The sequence below is a fragment of the Mauremys reevesii genome, linkage group 14 (assembly GCF_016161935.1).
Source record: "Mauremys reevesii isolate NIE-2019 linkage group 14, ASM1616193v1, whole genome shotgun sequence".
Taxonomy (NCBI): Eukaryota; Metazoa; Chordata; order Testudines; family Geoemydidae; genus Mauremys; species Mauremys reevesii.
The window spans coordinates 18,082,877-18,102,721 of NC_052636.1; the positions used below are offsets into that span (position 1 = coordinate 18,082,877).

Below are 19,845 nucleotides of genomic sequence, written 5' to 3' on the forward strand. Positions count from 1 at the left end.
GAGCGGAAGCGGCCCCGGGGCAGGCTGGGAGATGTAGTTCCTGACTCTCCCTGGACCGGAAGTGACGTTGGGGGAGAGACCCCCCCCCGCCGAGTTGCAAACGCGCGCGGGCCCCTGCGTCTCTGCTTGGCTCGCGCGGGGCCGTTGGAGCCTCTCTGCCCGCCCCAGCCCCGGTGAGTGAGAGAATAACAAGAAAATCTCAGATTTACACCTTTTCTCAGCTTCTTGAACATAGATATAAAATGTTTGCAAATGTTGCCGATTTCCTCTCTATTCATTTAACAAATACTGATGTGAAACACTGACATTTTACTGCACATCAGATATAAACTGATATAAAATCCCTTTGATTTTCCACTTTCCTCTCTATTATTTGCAAAAATAGAGCCAAAATCTCTCAGATTTCCCCCCTTTCTCTTTCACTTCTACGTTATCATCAAATATCAATTAAAAATCCTTTCATGTTTGGGGCTGTTCCCCGTGTCTCTCAATCCCAGCAACTTCTCCTTTCTTGGAGGAAACCTGTTGCCCTGAATCACTGTCCATCCTGGAGGTTGCAGGGGGTTAAATTTCCCAGTGTTGATCTTTCCCCTCTCCTTTGAGAACCATTTCTCCCCCCCTTTATCTGTGTTAAAATGTTTGCGGATGAAAGAGACCAGCCACATCTTTAATACACATCAAAGCCAGAGGCCTCCCCCTGTTTGGGGCTCAGTGGTCCCCAGCTGGTAACGGGAGAGTTGGCTGGACCCTTTTCTTTTCTCCAGCTGGCACGGGATGAGGAGGTCACTCTGAGTGCAGTGTGGGTCCAGAAATATCCCAAACCCCATGGCAAATGGCCTCTGTGAGAGGTTGATTCCCTCTGTGCTAAGATGCAGCCACTTCTGGGGTGGATCCATGGTGGTCATTATTTGTTAGTAACAGGCATGAACATTTCTTACCTATTTTGTCCCTCCAAGCCTTCCATTCTCCTGTTCAAGAGACATCCCCCAGGGCTCCCTCTGCCTGTGTGACTGGCCAGCAGGGGGCAGTGATAACTCTCTATCCACTTAGCAGACACTGTGAGGTAACAGTGGGGTGGGAGGAGGTGTCTGTGGGGGGAGATTGCAGGGGGTACCCTAGTGAGGTTGGTGGGTTCTGGAGATTTGGGGTTTCAGGGGGTGGTTGTGATGTGCCCAGCCCTGAGGCTGTGGGTCCTGGAGGTGGGTATTGCTGGGGGCTGTTGGGTGCAGAACAGCCGGGGTGGGCGTCTCTTGGGGAGGCGGGACAGGGGGTTAGAGGGAGCCTGGTGCTGTGCCAGGGGCTCTGTCTGGGCTTCCCCGGCTGGCTCCTGGCATCGCTGCCGTGCCCAGTGCACAGAGCTGGGGAGGATCCTGGCACTAGGTCAGGGGATGCCAGGGAAGCAGAGTGAGGGGTCCCACTGAAAAGCATCAGGGGGTCCCGCTGGGTGGAGGAGGGGGTCCCAGGCAAATGGCAGGGCAGATCCTGCTTGGTGGTGGTGTGCGGGGCGGGTCCTAGGCAGGCAGTGAGGGACTGAGTTCCCAGTAGGCAAGTCTCTGGCTGCTGGGGGCTCTTGGTGGGGGGAACCCTTTGGGATTCCCAACCTGACAGTCATGGTCTGGTGGGGCTTCCCTGGCCGGTGGGGCTTTGAGGGGTATCTGGGGTCCCTGGCTGGGGACTCTGGGGGCTGCGTCCCAGGGAATAGCTGTTGGGCCCCTGGCTGTGGGAACTTCTGCTAACCATGATCCTTCTCTCTGATCAACTCGTGTCAGAGTCCTGGCTCCAAGCACTGCCGGGCATTCCCCAGTCACCGGCCCTGTCACTGTGATAACTTTCTGTCCACTTATCAGTCACTGTGAGTGTGAAATCACAGATTTTGCTTTTCTCCTCTTTTGAAAACTGCAGGAACTTTTGGTTCAGTTTAGAAAATTTGTGACCCCAGTCCTGAGAGCAGCTAGGGGGCATCACGGTGAGAGAACAAAGAGGGACCCCTTGTCTCTCCCAGCAGATCCATCACACACCTACTAGCCTGAGGCTGATACAACCCCATGGTGGGGAACCCAACACCCCCCCCCCCCCGACTGCCAGCAGCTAGATGTGAGGGGCTGGGACATCTTCCCTACACCTCCCTGCTGGGTGCCCCCTTTCCATGTCATACCAGACTCTGACTAGCAGGCTGAGGATTCAGCCCTGGAAATCTGGTCAGTTTTTCGAGCCCTGCCCAGGGAGTTGCTTTGTCTGTTTCCTGTTTCAGAAATTAGGGAATTTTCTCCCCCAACACCCAAGTGTTTGTTCTGAGGATCTAGGCCCACGTTAAACAAGTCCCAGCAGGTTTGTCACACACTGTCCCCCTCCCTAGCCTCACCCAGGGTATTCCCTGCCCCCCTCCAGACCTAACTCCCCAGAAGTTGCCACCTCTTCAGTATTTCCTGCCCCTCCCCCTCCAGCAGGAACCCACCAGCAACCCCCCAATAACCCCTACCTGAGCTGGCGCCACTGCAGCCGGAGAAGCCCCCCCGGCCAGGCACAGAGGGGTTAATGCCTTCCTGTGCCCTGCAATCCTCCCCCCACCTCCGCTCCCAGCCGCTCTAGACCCTCTCTGTGCCCCGCAACCCCCGCCCCCCCGGGCTGCAGCGCTCGCCAGGGCGGGCTGCAGCAGCTGGGATCCAGCTGACACCCAATGCAGGGGCTGGGGGGGGGGGGGAGCTGCTACACCAGCCCCTGCCCCCGCTTTTCTCCTGGGGAGCCCCGGCCCCTCTCCTGCCCCCTCCGGGCTGATGCGGATCCCCACGTGTCCCACCCCCTGCGTGGGGCCCGGGGGCGGGGCCAGGCCTGGGGAGGAGCCGCCCCTTCCCGCCCCCCCCCCCGGCCCTGCCCCTGCCCTTTGTGTGGCAGCGGGGCCATGGCTGGGGCCGGAAGCACGGGGGCTCCTGCAGCCCGCGGGGCAGCGCGATGGGGCCGGGGGCAGCGCGGGGCGGGCAGGGCCGGGGACACACGTGGGATGGACACGCTCCTGGCGGGGTCAGGGCTGGGGGTTGGGCTGTGGGGGGTGCGGTTATTACCTGGGGTCATGGCCCCGCCCCAGCTCTGCCACTCCCGGGAAACGGCCGGGGGCGGGGGGGGTCTGAGAGACACGGGCTGGGAGAGGGGGCGGGGCCGGGGGAAAGGATGAGCGGTGGGGGGAGGGTCAGGCTGGCCCCGGGGACCTCCCTTCCCTGGGCTGGAGAGAGCGGAAGCGCCCCGGGGCAGGCTGGGAGATGTAGTTCCTGACTCTCCCTGGACCGGAAGTGACGTTGAGGGGAGAGACCAAGACGAGCTGCAAACGCGCGCGGGCTGCTGCGGCTCTGCCTGGGTCGCGCGGGGCCGTTGGAGCCTCTCCCGGCCGGAGAAGGGTTGGTGCCGTTGGAGCTCTGGGCATGCGCAGATCGCGGCGGGAGAGCCCTTCATTAACCCCCCCGGGCCCAGCCCGGGCCCTGCCCCGCTGGAGCCGCCCTGGGGCCGCCCCGGGCTCCGCCCGCCCCGCTGCGGAGCTGCAGTCTCCAGGCCCCGGAGCGAGCCCCGGGGGCGGGGCGGGGCTGGGCGGTGACTCTGCCCCAGTGCCCGGGGGGGGGACCCGGCATCTCGCAGCGCCGGGATCTGCTCCCGTGGGGGGGGGGCAGCGCCTGCGGGGGGCTCGGAGCTGCTGCCCCCGCAGGAGCCCAGCGCCCCCCGGGCCCGGCCAGCCTCTGCCCTGGGGCCCCGCGGGGGGGGGCCAGGGAATGGTTCCCCCGAGTGATTCCTGAGCTGGGCAGAGGGTGAATGGGCAGAGGCTGGGGGGGCCCTGAGACAGGGACACCTCTGGGCTGGGCTGGGGGGGCCACTCTCTGCTCGCAACGGGGCCTGGGAAGGGAGGAGCAAGTGTCCCCCATGGAGACGGCCCAGCCCCCGGTTTCCCAGTCCCAGCTACTTCCCCTCCCCCACCCTGCCCAACCCAGCAGCCCCCCCCCTCCCCCGCTTGCTAGTCACATTCCCAGACCCCACTGCCAGCCCCTCCCCACAGCCAGTGACCTTCTGGCTCCGGCCCCACTCCTGTCCCCTCTGAAAGCCACATCACCCAGGGCTCCCTGCCGGCCATGTGAATGTGAGGCAAGAAGAATCCGTCCCATTCTGTTGTTGATTCAATATTGCTGTGTAATACCCACAAATTTCCCATCTTTTCTCTTGAACTGTTGACATAAAATCTCCCCAGATATTGGGGCTTCTCTATTATGTTGCCAAATATTTAGTTTGTGCCCCATTTTCTCCTCCGTTCTGAAATACTGATATCAAATGCTCAAAAATCTTCCCACTTTTCTCCCCAGGTGTGTGACTGAGATCAGGGCTCTTATCGTACTGGGCATGGCTCAGGCCTGGCCTGAGATCAGGTCTCCCAGTGTGCTGGGCACTGCACAAACCCTGACCGACTTTGGGGCACTGGCTGTGCCAGGAACTGCACAGACCCCTACAGAGAGCAGGGACCTTGTTGCGCCGGGTGCTGCAGTGACCCTGACTGAGCTCCGGGCCCCTGTTGTGCCAGGCCCTGCATCAACACCAAGTGAAATCAGGCTCCCATTGTGCCAGGTGCTGCAGAGACAGCAAACAAACTCAGGGACCTTGTTGTTCCTGGAGCTGCAGAGACCCCAAGTGAGTTCTGGGCCCTGTTCTGCCAGGTGCTGCAGAGGTCAGATCCCACTGTTGTGACAGGTGCTGTGGAGACCCCAAGTGAGATCTGTGCCCCTGTTGTGCTGGGCACTGCAGAGACCCCACAGACATCAGGTCCCCCATTGTGCCAGGTAAAACAGACCTGGCCCAAGATCACGGCCCCCCTTGTGCCGGGCAGCGCACGACTGCGGCCCAGATAGCTGCCTCCATTGTTCAGGGTACTTGAGAAACCTCGACTGAGATCTGTGTCCCTGTTGGACCTGGCCCTGCACTGACCCCGACCCAGATCACGCCCCACCACTGTACTGGGCACTGCACTGACCCTGGCAGAGATCCTGGCCCCACATTTTGCCAGATACTGCAAGGACTCCAAACAAACTCAGGGATCCTGTAATGCTGGGAGTTGCAGAGTCCCTGACTGAGGTCAGGCCCCTGTTGCGCAGGGCTCTGCACAGACACCGAGATCAGGGTCCCCATTGTGACAGGTGCTGAACAGACACCAAGGGTATCTCTACCCTGCCATTAAAACCCCCCGCTGGCCCATGCCAGGTGACTCAGGCTCACGGGCTCAGGCGAAGGGGCTGTTTAATTGCAGTGTGGATGTCTGGACTCGGGCTGGAGCCAGGCTGTAGGACCCTGCGAGGTGGGAGGGTGCCAGACCTTGGGCTGCAGCCCCAGCTGGAACATGGACACCACAATTAAACAGCCCCACAGCCTGAGCCGTGTGAGCCCAAGTCAGCAGGCACGGGCCAGCCGCCGGTGTCGAACAAGTTTGCATGGAGAATTTGGGTCAAAACTGGGAACTGAACCCAGATTGTTTGAATTCTTGCCTCTCCCCTTAACCCCAGGCCCAGCGTGTGTGTGTGCAGCGTTGTTTTGGTCTGTGTTTGCCTTGCATTGGCTTCCAAGGGAGGCTGTGGAATTTCCTTCACTGGAGGTTTTTAAGACCAGATTAGAGATGCACCAGTCTGGGAATGTCTAGGGATACTTGGTTCTGCCTCAGCACAGGGGGCTGGAGTTAGACGCCCTCTCAAGATCCCTTCCAGGCCTACACTGAAATAATTCTCTTCTGTGCTGTGTCCTGTTCTACGCTGAGCTGTTTTGCATGGTGCCATTTGGAACTGTGATCGCACCATGCTGTGTAGCAGTTTTATGGTGAATTGTTTTGCCTCAGCTTGTTTGGTGCCTGTGCTGTGTTGGTTTGACTTGCGCTATTTTCCATTGTGTGCTTTTGTCCTAGGATGTCGTCGTTTACATCGTGTTGCTTTCTTCTCCTTTGTATTGTCATTTTATGCTGTAGAGTGTAGGTTGTGTTTTTTTTCCCCCTGAATTGCCTGACATTATGTTGTGGTGGGTTTTATTCTGTATGTTGTGTTTTTATATGTATATATCGCATCGCATCCTAGAAATGTAGGGCTAGATAGGACCTCAAGATGTCATCAAGTCCAGCTCTCTCTGCCGAGGCAGGACCAAGTATCTGTAGATTATCTCTGACAGAGCTTTGTCCTACCTGTTCTTAAAAACTTCCAGGGAAAGAGACTCCCCAGCCCCCTTGTAAGACTATTCCCGAGCTGACCTGCCTTAGCTCTGGGGACACCCACACAGACTGTAGTGGTGAGCAGCTCTGGAGAGAGAGGAGACCCCAGTGAGTGGCAGCTGGGTAAAGAGACTGAAGTTGGGAGGAGAAACATTGACGTGTCCAAGGTCACCCAGGCTGTCTGTGACCGAGCTAGAAATAGAGCCCAGTTCTAGTGCCACCGTACTGCTGTTTCTGAAGGTCTCTGCCACCCTGGTGTTTTAGGCACTGGTGCAAACCCTTAGTACAGACAGAATTTACACTAGTGCACTCTGATTGGCACTGGTGCACCATGTCCCAGTTTGAAGGTTTGAGGTGGGGGACGGGGGGCAGTGACCTCACAGAGGCCTGCGGCTGGCTGAACAGTGCAGCTGGTAAGGGAGGGGCAGCAGTGAGTGCTGGAGGTATGAGCCAGGAGCATAGCCCCATAGGGCTGGACACTGACTTCTCCTGACCCAGGGGACACCCCTCCCCCCCCCCCCCCCCAGCGAGGTGGTTTGTCTATGGATGCACAGGCTGTCTTGGCAGGGCAGCTCAGCTGCAGTCCCTGCACACCTCTTCCTGCAGCCTAATACAGTGTGCACTGAGGGCCTTCCCAAGCTGCGGGTGACGGGGCTCTGGAGCTAACAGGGTCTGTTCCTGGCTCTGTCACAGACCTGTTTCGTGACCGTGGGGAAGTCACAGCCCCTCTCTCTGTAACGCTGTCTTCAGTGACTCGAGAGCACGAGCACCAGCCTCGGGCAGACTGGTAAGAAGCAGGGAACAAACCCCAAATTGGGTGCGAGGTCTGTATGGAGATTTCACCAACCAAGTATCCAGTGTAAACACTTCAGGCACTGTAACAGCATTAACATGGAATCACAGACAGTCCCCTTGGGTGATCCCATATATCTTTCCACGCAGGTGAGCTCACCTTTGTGACAAATGGTCCCTTACTCCAGGGGTTCTCAACCTTTTTCTTTCTGAATCCCCAATGATGGAGATTCCACAACCTCTCTAGGCAATTTATTCCAGTGCTTAACCACCCTGACAGTTTGGGAGTTTTTCCTAATGTCCAACCTAAAACTTCCTTGCTGCAATTTAAGCCCATTGCTTTTTATCCTGTCTGCAGAGGTTAAGAAGAACAATGTTTCTCCTTCCTCCTTGAAATGACCTTTTATGTACTTGAAAGCTGATCATGTCCCTTCTCAGTCTTCTCTTCTCCAGACTAAACAAACGCAATTTTTTCATTCTTCCCTCATAGGTCATGTTCTCTAGACCTTTAATCATTTTTGTTGCTCTTCTCTGGACTTTCTCCAATTTTTCCTGAAATGTGGCCCCCAGAACTGGACACACTATTCCAGTTGAAGCCTAATCAGTGCGGAGTAGAGCGGAAGAATTACTTCTCGTGTCTTGCTTACAATACTGCTGCTAATACATCTTAGAATTATACTTGCTTTTTTTGCAACAGTGTAACATTGTTGACTCATGTTTAGCTTGTGATCCACTGTGACTCCCAGATCCGTTTCTGCAGTGCTCCTTCCTGGGCAGTCATTACCTGTCTTGCATGTGTGCAAATGATTGTTCCTTCCTAAGGGGAGTACTTTGCATTTGTCCTTATTGAATTTCATCCTGTTTACTTCAGACCATTTCTCCAGTTTGTCCAGATCATTTTGAATTTTAATTCTGTCCTCCAAAGCACTTGCAACCCCTCCCAGCTTGTTATCATCTGCAAACTTGATAAGTGTAACACAGAGACTCTGTTACTGGGAGGGTTTCAGAGGGTGTCAGAGGGTTACACCCTGGTGGGAGGGGACTAGGCGTGTACTGGAATAAGGTCACTCTGTGCTTCACAGTGTGGCAGAACCTAGAATGTCCATTACCAGGGAACAATGCTGGGGGGAATCGACATGTGGAAAGGACAGAAACCCTGTCTGAATTCTCTCACATTGCCCTTCTCGCCCTGGCAGGCTACAGAATAACGTCCACATTTTGCCCCAAATCATCCCCTCCTCCCAGGGGGAAGGAAATGGCTGCAATGGAGCTGGCTCAGGTAAGGGATTCTCAGGGAGCTGGTGGTGGGTTCTGCTTGGAGGGAGAGGAGCAGTAAATGTATAGGAGGGTGGGAGGCAGGAACTATCTAGGGTGTGGAATGGGAGGGGAAAGGATGTGACAAACCTGCTGAGACTTGTGTACTCTAGGGTGTGATGGGTTGTCACCCCGGGGTGCAGTCTGGGGAGCTTCTGGGAACCGCTGTGCCCTCTAACCCTCAAGCTGGGCTGGTCCTTCTGTCACGGAGTGTGGGGGAGTCCGGTCCTGCACCCCTCTGCCTGGGACTCTCAGTGACTCTCAGCCAACCAGTAAAACAGAAGATTTATTGGGCAACAGGAATGCAGGTTACAGCAGAGCTGGGAGGCACAGCCAGGACCCCTCCATCAAGCCCCTCTGGGGTCCAAGAAGCTTTGTCCCCTAAATTCCAACCACCCAGCCCAAAACCGAAACTAAACTCCCCTCCCTCCAGCCGGCTCCTTCCTTCGTCCACCTTCCCGGGCAAAGGTGTTGACACGGCTCCCTGCTCCCTGGCTCAGGTTACAGGCTGAGCACTTGTCTCTCCCCTAAAGTAATCCCCGGCTCTCCCATCTCCCACACAGATAGCCCCTACTCCATCACAGCTCTCCCCCTTTGAGACTGAACTGAGCGGGGTCACTCTGCCCAGTGACCTGAGGAAGTTCAGGGCCCCCTCTCCGGGACAGCGCGTCCGCTATCAGGTTGACATTTCCCTTCACATGGACCACATCCATGTCATAGTCCTGCAGGATCAGGCTCCACCTCAGGAGCTTGGCGTTGGCTCCTTTCATCTGGTGCAGCCAGGTCATGGGAGAGTGGTCGGTGTACACGGTGAAGTGTTGCCCAAAGAGATATGGCTCTAGTTTCTTAAGGGCCCACACCATGGCCAGGCATTCCTTCTCGATGGCCGCGTAGTTCTGCTCCCGGGGTAGCAACTTCTTGCTCAGGTACACGATAGGGTGTCTCTCCCCCTTTTCATTCTCCTGCATTAGCACTGCCCCCAGCCCTGTGTCTGAGGCGTCGGTGAACACCATAAAGGGCTTGTCAAAATCTGGGTTTGCCTATTACCTTTGCACTTCTCAGCCTTTATGGTTAGCCCAGCCTTCTGGAGTCGGTCCAGCACTTGTTTAACCTGGGACACGTGGTCCTCCCAGGTCTGGCTAAAGACGCAGATGTCGTCAATATACGCCACGGCAAAACTCTCCATCCCCCGCAGGAACTGATCCACCAGGCGCTGGAAGGTGGCCGGCGCTCCCTTGAGGCCGAAGGGCAGGATCAGAAACTCGTAGAGCCCCAGAGGGGTGATAAAGGCCGATTTCAGCCTGGCATCTGCGTCCAGTGGCACTTGCCAGTAGCCCTTTGTAAGATCCATGGTGGTGAGGTACCGAGCGCCTCCCAGCTTGTCTAGGAGCTCATCAGGCCTTGGCATGGGGTAGGCATCAGATACGGTGATGGCATTGAGCTTTCGATAGTCCACACAGAACCGGATCGACCCATCCCTTTTGGGGACCAGAACCACCGGCGAGGCCCAAGGGCTGGAAGACGGCTGGATCACGCCCAAAGCCAGCATGTCCCTGACCTCTCTTTGTAGGTCCTGGGCAGTTTTCCCGGTGACCCGAAAAGGGGAACATCTTATAGGGGGATGTGACCCAGGCTCTACCCGTTGGACAGTCAAATTAATGCGTCCAGGCTGGTTGGAAAACAGCTGTCGGTATAGATGCAGCACCCCTGTGATCTCAGCATGCTGGGCCAGGGTCAGCTGATCAGAGAGGGGAATTGCCTCCAGGGGGGAACCAGCTTTTGTCCCAGGGAATAGATCCACTAAAGGGTCATCTCCCTGCTCCTCCCAATGTCCACACATGGCCAACACCACATTCCCCCTGTCATAGTATGGCTTCATCATATTCACATGGTGCACCCGGCGGTGATCAGCCCGGTTCGACAGCTCCACCACATAGTTTACCTCATTTAGTTGCTTGACAACCTTGAAGGGCCCTTCTCAGGTAGCCTGGAGTTTGTTTTTCCTCATGGGGATGAGAACCATCACTTGATCCCCGGTGGCGAAGGTGCAGGCCCGTGCCGTGCGGTCATACCAGACCTTCTGCTTCCTCTGGGCTCTGGCCAGATTCTCCCTGGCCAGGCCCATGAGCTCGGCCAGTCTTTCCCGGAAGGTCAGGACATACTCCACCACTGACTCTCCATCGGGAGCGACCTTCCCTTCCCATTTGTCTCTCATCAGGTCCAGGGGCCCCCTTACCCGCCTTCCATATAACAGTTTGAAAGGCAAAAACCCAGTAGATTCCTGGGGTACCTCCCTGTACGCGAACAGCAGGTGAGGTAAGTACTTGTCCCAGTCCTGCGGGTGCTGATTCATAAATGTTTTTAGCATCATCTTTAGCATCCCATTGAACCTTTCCACCAGCCCGTTGGTCTGGGGGTGATACGCTGAGGCCCAGTTGTGCCGGACCCCACATTTCTCCCACAAGCACCGGAGCAGGGCCGACATGAAGTTGGACCCCGGTCCGTTAAGATTTCCTTGGGGAACCCCACCCGGCTGAAAATGGTCAGCGGCGCATCTGTCACGGTGTCGGCTTTGATACAGGACAAGGCCACCGCCTCAGGATAGCGAGTGGCGAAGTCTACTACCACCAGAATGTATTTCTTCCCCGACCAGGTCGCCTTGCTGAGAGGTCCCACTATGTCCATGGCCACCTTCTGGAAAGGTTCTTCTATAATGGGTAAAGGCCTCAAAGCTGCTTTCCCCTTGACTCGGGCCTTCCCCACCCGCTGGCAGGGTCACAGGATCGGCAGTACTGTCGAACATGGGTAAAGACCCCAGGCCAGTAAAAGTTCTGTAGCAGCCTCTGCCTGGTGCGTCAGATTCCCTGGTGCCCTGCAAGAGGGATGTCATGGGCCAGGTACAGCAGCTTGTGGCAAAACTTCTGGGGAACCACCAGCTGCCTCCTGATCCCCCGTGACTCCACCTCCCCTGGGGGAGCCCATTCTCGGTACAGGAACCCCTTCTCCCACAGGAACCTCTCCTTGCAACCTCTCCTCATGGTCTGTACCGCACTGAGGTTAGCCCGTTCCCTGGGCTTCCGCAAGGAGGGATCCTTCTGCAACTCGGCCTGGAACTCAGCAGCTGGGACAGGGATGGGGACCTGTTCTCTCTCGCTGGCTGGGTCTGAGGCCGCAGCCCCTCTGAGCCGTGTCCCTGGTCGGTCCCTCCCCTCGGGCAGAGTACCTTTCCCGTTGTCAGGGTGCAGTGCCCTGCGCCGACTCTGACTACGGGTCACGACCAGGGCACCCCAGGCATTGCTGGGCCAGACCTCCAGGTCCCCCACCATTAACACCTCCGTGGGCAAATATGGGTGTACCCCCACATCCTTGGGGCCCTCCTTGGCCCCCCACTTCAGGTGTACCCTCGCCATGGGCACTTTGAATTGGGTCCCGCCCACGCCCATCAGGGTCAGGTAGGTGTAAGGCAACATCCGATCTGAGGCCACCACCTCGGGTCGGGCCAGCGTCACCTCTGCGCCTGTGTCCCAGTACCCAGTGACCTTTCTCCCATTTACCTCCAGGGAAACAAGGCACTCGCTCCGCAGGGACAGCCCCGCCCCCACCCTGTAAACCAAAAACTCGGAGCCTGGAGCATCCAGCCCCCCAGAGGAGCTGACCTGGGGTCCTCCTCCCTCCTTCGCCGGTGGTACGCGGCCAGCCTCCCTTTCCTGGGAACACTGCCCCTCGTCCAGCTGGGTCTCTACCAAGTTAATCTGGTGTGAGGTCGGTCTGCTCAGTCTGTCCTTGAGCCTGGGGCACTGGGATCGTATGTGGCCCCTCTGGCCACATTGATAGCAGCTCATGTCCCCTTGGTCCCCTCGAACCGGTCGGTTGTCCCTGACGCTAGGCATTCCCCTTGGGAGGGGGTTCTCCCGATTCCCCCTTTGGGGGGTCCCAGGATGACTCTCTCTCTGCATCGCAGCAGGCCTGTTCCTTTGGGGCTCCTCCCTGCCACCCCCCGACCGGCTCTTCACAAAGTCATCGGCCAGCCGCCCTGCATGTTGCGGGTTCTCCGGCTTTTGGTCCCTCAACCACAGCCTCAGGTCGGATGGGCACCGCTCATACAGTTGCTCCAGTAGCAGCAGTTTAATCACGTCCCCCTTCGTCTGGGCCCCATCTGCCCACTTGCTGACGTACCTCTCCATGCGGACGGCTAGTTGCAGATAGGAGACCTTAGGGGTTTGATACTGACTCCGGAACCTTTCCCGGTACATCTCAGGAGTCAGCCCAAACTCGCGCAGCAGGGCCTGCTTGAATAGTTCGTAGTTCCCTTAATCCACCTCTTCCAGCTGGCCGTACAATGCCACGGCCTTGGGGTCCAGTAAGGGGGTGAGAACTCGGAGCCTGTCCACAGGATCTAGCTGGTGCAGCTCGCAGGCCATCTCAAAGGCATCCAGGAAGTCATCCATGTCCTTCCCCTCCTTACGCTGGGACAGGATGCACTTACCAAAGCTCTGCGCAGTCCTGGGCCCCCCCTCACTCACCGCAGCCGGGGGCTCACTGCCCCTCAGCCTCACCAGTTCCAGCTCATGATGATGCTGTCTCTCTTTCTCCTCCCGGTCATGGTTTCTCTGTCTCTCCTCATGGTCTCTCTGTCTCTTTCTCCTCCCGGTCATGTTCTCTCTGTTTCTCACGATCCTTCAGCTCTCTCAGTTTTAGCTCCTTCTCCCATTCCAGCCGCTTCCGCTCCACGGATGCTGAGCGTCTCCGGGACGATCCCCTGCTGGGGGGTGAGCTTCGCTGGGAGGATCCCCTGCTGGCCGGAGGGGTCACAGTGCCCTCGGTATTCACTGGGCTCCTCCCCGCCCTTCCCCTAGGCATAGGGATGGGGGGTCTCGGGAAGCCCTCAGCTGCCGGCTGACCACTCCCAGCCGGGACAGACACTGGGGCCTGCGCTGCATCTGCCAGGCTGCTTCCCTCAGACACAGGGATCAGTTCATTCAAGCGGTCTCCCTCCTCCAGCTGGGCAATCAGCTGGTCCTTGGTGAGCCTCCCTCTGCGCAGCCCCCTCTGCTTGCACAGCTCCACCAGGTCGCACTGACGCCGCTTGGCATACATCTTCCTGCTGGCCACTCACAGGCTGGGGTGCTCACCGCTCCCCACGATTTCCAGGGAGACCCCTAGTGCACCAGCCCTTCTTGAGGTCACCACCTCTCTGCCAGGGTCGAGCCGCAGACTCCTCCGCCCATGGGACCGCTCGCTGCAATCCCCCGGGGGACCCTGTTACTGCAAATTTTCTCTCTCTGGTCACACACTCCCAGGGGTTAATTACCCCTAAAATTGTCCCTTTCTTTTACTGCTCCCCAGTCACTTACTGCAGGAAGCGCCGTCCATGGGGGTGCCGTAAATCCCACCGCTGCCACCAGTTGTCACGGAGTGTGGGAGAGTCTGGTCCTGCACCCCTCTTCCTAGGACTCACAGTGACTCTCAGCCAGCCAGTAAAACAGAAGGTTTATTGGGCAACAGGAATGCAGGTTACAGCAGAGCTTGGAGGCACAGCCAGCACCCCTCAGTCAAGCCCCTCTGGGGTCCAGGAAGCTTAATCCCCTAAATTCCAACCACTCAGCCCAAAACCAAAACTAAACTCCCCTCCCTCCAGCCGGCCCCTTCCTTTGTCCACCTTCCCGGGCAAAGGCGTTGACACCGCTCCCTGGCTCAGGTTACAGGCTGAGCACTTGTCTCTCACCTAAAGTAATCCCTGGCTCTCCCATCCCCCACACAGACAGCCCCTACTCCATCACACCTTCTCACACTGCTTTGCTGGACATTCAGCCAGCCTCTTCAGGCCCTGTTATCACCCAACACGACAGCAGGTGGCGCCATACACCCAACTAAGCTACCTGAGTGCTTTACCTAAGCCACTCAAGGAGAGAGAGAAGACAACAGCCAATTTCCCAGCAATAAGGGTTAGCAAACAGATCAAAGCAGATTACTTATATAACCAAAAACTCAAACTAAGCCTAACATACTATCTGGATAGAATTTGAATTAGCAATTTCTCACCCTGACTGATGATAGAAGCAGTCCCCCAAGTTTCCATACACAAGCTAGAAATCCCTTTACCCTGGGACCAGCACTTCCCCCAGTTCAGTCTTTGTTCCTCAGGTGTTTCCAGGAGTTCGCTTGTGTGGGGAATGAGGCCAAGAGATGCCATCACACCCCACCTTATGTAGCTTTTCTATATGGCGGGACCCCTTTGTTTCAAACTCAGTTCCCATTCCAGTTTGTGGAAAAATACAGGTACCAAAATGGAGTTTAGTGCCAAATGGTCTGGTCACATGCTCTAGCATGTCCTGCTGAGTCATAGTAGCCATGACTCATAGGCTGGCTGAAACATTCACAGGAAGGCTAAGCTCTTCCATGGTCCATTGTCTTTGTTGATGAGCCATGAACACTGTCTGGCTTCTTTGTTGTACCTGAAAGGCTCGTTGTGGCTGTTACCCAGAGTAAGCACAGTTGAAATACAGATACAGAGTCAATATCCATAACTTTAGATACAAACATGATACATGCACACAAATAGGACAATCATATTCAGCAAATCATAACTTTTCCAATGACACTGAACATGACGCATCTTGCACAAAATGCCTCATAATTATATCCTAATCATTTGATAATCATACCACCAGGCTGCATGTGGGGTGTAGTGTCAGGGCCTAATTTCAAGGCACAGGTGTTGGGAATGGAACTTCCCCTCTTTGTGGAACAGGAAATAACCCTCTAGCCATGGCTGGGAAAACTACCCAGACTCCCAGTGCTGAAGCCTGAACCTACTGACACTTGATTAGTTACCCCACCCCCGATCTTTGTGGCAACTGCAAACGTTATCGGTGATGATTTTATATTCTCTTCCAGGTCATTGATAAGACTGTTAAATAACACAGGGCCAAGAACCAATCCCTGTGGGAATCCCCTAGAAAGAAATCTACTCGACCATGGTTCCCCATTTACAATCGTAGTTTTTAATCTATTTAATGTATGTTGTGTTTATTTTTATCTTTCTAGTTTTCTAGTCAAAATGTTGTGCTGAACCAAGTCATACGCCTTACAGAAGTCTAGGTATATTACATCAATACTATTAGTTGCAACCAAACTTTTTGATCTCATCCAATAAGGATATCCAGTTAGTTTGATTGGATCTGTTGTCTCTGAACCTTTGTTAATTGGTACTAATTATATTACCCTCCTTTCATTCTTTATTAATTAAATCCATATTCGCTGCTCCATTATCTTGCCCAGTATCAGACTAACACTCTCATAATTAGCTGGGTCATCTCTTTTACACTTTTAAAATATTGGCACGGCATTAGCTTTAGTCCAGTCTTCTGGAATTTCCCCAGTGTTCCAAGTCCTAATTATAATCACCATTAAAAGTCCACCACACTCCTCCACCAGGTCTTTGAAAACTCTTGGGATACAAGTTATCTGGACCTGCTTATTTAAACATGTCTAACTGTAATAGCTGCTGTTCAACATCCTCGTGAGTTATTGTTGGGATGGAAAGACTGTCGTCGTCAATGTCTTATATGACTTACATCATCCGTTTTCCTCCAAATCCAGGAGAGAAATATTTATTGAACACTTTTACCTCTTCTACATTATTTTTGATAATTCTGCCATTTCCATCTAGTAATTTGCCACTTCCATTGTTAGGATTAATTTTGTACTTAATATACTTTTTAAAAACTTCCTTCTTATTTTCATTAATTGGTCATTGATTTCTGATCGCTTCCCTTGCCAACTTTCTACAATTCTGACCTTCTATTCTTTACTATTGACTTCCCCTTTCTTCCATATATTTTATTTGGAGAGTGGTGGGATTCCTACCAGGGAGCCACCAGCAGGGTCCAGAGACAGCCCCATCTCCTATATTAAGCTCTGGCTAGTAGGTATGTGATAAATGTGAAGATCCTGCCTCCGTCTGTCAGCTGAGAGACACAGAGGTTCTCTCTTTCCACCCTCTGATGCCACCAGGCTGCTCTAAGCAAGGTGAGGTGGGACTGTTAACATGTGCCTCCCAGAGCTTCCATTTCCCTGGTGCTGCTGTTCCGTGAATAGTGGGGTTGTGAGTGGGGCAGCAGGTCCTGAGTGTTGGGCTCTTGCTCTTTCAGGGGCCGGTGACCTTCGAGGAGGTGGCTGTGTATTTCACCAGGGAAGAGTGGGCTCTGCTGGATCCCGCTCAGAGAGCCCTCTACAGGGGTGTCATGCAGGAGAACTATGAGACGGTGACCTCGCTGGGTAAGGAGTCCTGTCCCCTGGCTTATTAGAAGCTGTGGGGTCTCTGAAGAACCTGAGTAGTAATAACTTTATACCTTTATTTGTCATACAAGTTTCCTTGCTCCCCCTTTTTTTGCCTTATCTCCCACCCACTAGTATCATTTTTGTCATGTGCCTTTTTGGTGCCGTCAGTAATTTTAAAATTGCATTGTATGTATCCAATAAGGATATTAATGTATCCTTATTGGATACATTAATAACTGTAGCTTTCATGCCTATTCCTCATTTTAAGAGGAAAATATGCCACGTGGAGAATTCTAAATTGAGTAAATAGGTGTATGACTCATGCATGGCTTGTGTGACAGTCAGATGAGCTCATATTTTGATAGGAGAGTGTATAATGTTTCCATTCAGGACCCCATGGGTGAAGGGAGAACAGAGCTGTGGGAAGGGAGGAGAAGAGGGGAGTAGATAATTCTGGGGTGTCAGGATATGGGGAGGGTGTGTGCAGGGTTAGAGCTAAGAAGCAGCGGGGAGGGACAAGGTTGTGAGAGACGAGGAGGGAACACAAGAATCTCCCAAGTTGCTGGGAGGTGGTGCTGGCTGAGAGTAATGGGAAGAAGTGGAGAGGAGTGTGCAGGAAGGGCACCGAGGAAGTGGCTCGTTGTCAGGTGCTGAAGCTAAGTGGCCTGTCCTTGTGGAAGAGTGGGAGCCCTTGGGGGGTCTAGTGCACTCAAGGGGCACCTCCCAAGGACTGTTTAAAAGCCAGGGCATTGCACAGATCCTATGGATCCATGACAGTGCCAGAGGTTCAGCCTTATGGGAAAAATATATAAAACAAGAAAAGGATCTAAATGCGTGTTTACCATCGCTCCCTCTCAGTCCTCATGGGAATCCCTGATCTGTTCCAAAGTGTATTAAAACCTTCCTTAAAGGCTCACCTCTTGGTTATCAGGTCATGTCCATTTGTTAGAGGGTTTTCCCTTCACCCTCCCACTTCCCTGGTTCTTGTCACGCAGACAGCAAGCAGCAAATGACCAGAAGTCTGAAGCACAGATAATGCAATGTTTATTGGGGTTATTTCCAAGCAAGCATATTCCACTGCCCTAATGAACTTACACCTAGAAAAAATAATTATGCAGCAGACAGAAACAATTAGAGAACCAGACTGATTAACAAGGTTAAAGTGGTGGCCATAAAGATAAAACAGTACAGAAATGAGGGTTTCACAACCACAACCATTGATAAGTGATTTCTTGCCAGACAGGCTGCTATCAAACTAAGTTTTCTTTATCCATCTTAAGATCTGTTTCTTTATCTGGTGGCGATGGGCACTATCAGGACAGGATCATCTTCCTAACAGCCCAATAGCACCTTATTTCCGTGTGACTGGTTAGGGATGTGAGGATGTGACCCTTTGCTTCCCAGCTTATGGCTGCCCCTGCTGCTTAGCCAAAGGCCTTAGCCTAAGAACAAGGCCTCAGCCTATCCTAGTGAGAGAAGGCCCTTACACAGGCAGACTGAGATTTTGATAATTAGCTAGTTACAGGGGTATAAAGACAAAGTGATAAAAATACACCTACGTTCTTAAAGTCTAGGCTTTACAGGCAGGCCTGAATATCTCTATTCTAACAGTGGGTTCTAGCCCTTCCCCCATGCTGTGTCTGTCTTGTCTATTTAGATCGGGGTCGGCAACCTTTCAGCAGTGCTGTGCTGAGTCTTCATTTATTCACTCTGATTTAAGGTTCCGTGTGCCAGTAACACATATTAATGTTTTTAGAAGGTCTCTTTCTATAAGTCTATAATATAGAACTAAACTATTGTTGTATTTTAAGTAAATAAGGTTTTTAAAATGTTTAAGAAGCTTAATTTAAAATGCAGAGCCCCCCCGACCAGGGGCCAGGACCCAGGGAGTGTCAGTGCCACTGAAAATCAGCTTGTGTGCCGCAGGTTGCCTACCCCTGATTTAGATTATAAATTCTTCAGGGCATGGGCCATCTACTATTCTCTGTCTGCACTTTGCCTAGCACAATGGGGACCCACTGTTAGTTGGTCCTTAGGCACTAAGGTAATGAATATGATTTGTTATAATAGTAACTCTCCTGCCACTTTGAGCCAAGGAAGATGGCCTTGGGATGCGTAGCCTTATTTGGGGTGTGTTAGTAATGTTGATTTGATTTATCAACTTAATTTAATTTGTATTGTAATTATTTTAATTAATTAATAACACTTAATCATGTATATTAATTAATATGGGTTTAGGCTTGCCAATTTGTTTAATCAGAAGATAAAAGTTCGTGTTTCGAATCGGGTTCCACAGAATTGATAAAGGGACCTTCGGGGGTATGACAGGAAGCTCACAGGGAGACAGATATAGTCATAAAGACTTTATTAAACTCAATGAAATAGTAAGTAAATTGTAAAACAGGTAGAATTACAGAGTTACAATTGTATTACTGTTATTCAGGAGATACATATGATGATACAATATTATGTGCTGCAAATTTTGGTTAATATTCACACCCTGTTTTGATAAACTGCTGTTGGCCTCGCCTCTGGCGGTTCTGGTTTCCCAGCACTTGCAAGGGAAACTAATGCAAAGAGCTGTCAAAGCTACTTTGGAATTTACTTTTTAGCTCAACTGAATAATCTAATACACAAATTAAAATAAAGTTTAGAGAGACCAAGCTTAGCCGAGTCCCTTTTGAACTTAAGGTTTGAAAATAAAATAAGTGCGGCCTATTACTGGTTAATAGCCGTCGTAGATGGATAGCATGAATACGTAGTTGAAGATGGTGAAGTGTAGAGAAGAAGGAGGAGGTCGAGGTGGGGATACCATAGTGAGGTAGGTTACCTCTTTTTATAGAAATAAATGCCGGAAATCCTTCCTCTTATGCCCAAATTTCAGTCTTCCCCCAGAGAAATGTTAGGCTGCGCTTACTCCATAGGCTAGTATGTGTGTGCGTATGGATGGCAGGTATCTGCGCACTTGTGGGGTACTTGTTCAGTCTGTGAGTGCAACTTTGAAAAATCCCCTTTGCTATTCTTCATTGTCTGTTGGTCTAGGTAAAGGGTCTTAAACCTAAGCGTAGGCACTTTATTTGGGTATAGGAAAAACAGTTCCTTTTCTGGGTAAAAGGGCACAGGATGTAGCTATGCTAACTTTGCTTTAGCTTAAAATGCAGGTTTTTGGCCTGTAGGTTTCTTGCATTACAGCCAAACGTATTTTTAATATGAATTAATAAACTTATCACATTACAGTACTT

The 19,845-nt window shown here is 53.2% G+C and overlaps 1 pseudogene; it reads right to left on the bottom strand.

Moving 5' to 3' along the window:
• Positions 1-19,845, bottom strand: part of LOC120381661 — a 111,653-nt pseudogene that overhangs the window by 20,090 nt on the left and 71,718 nt on the right.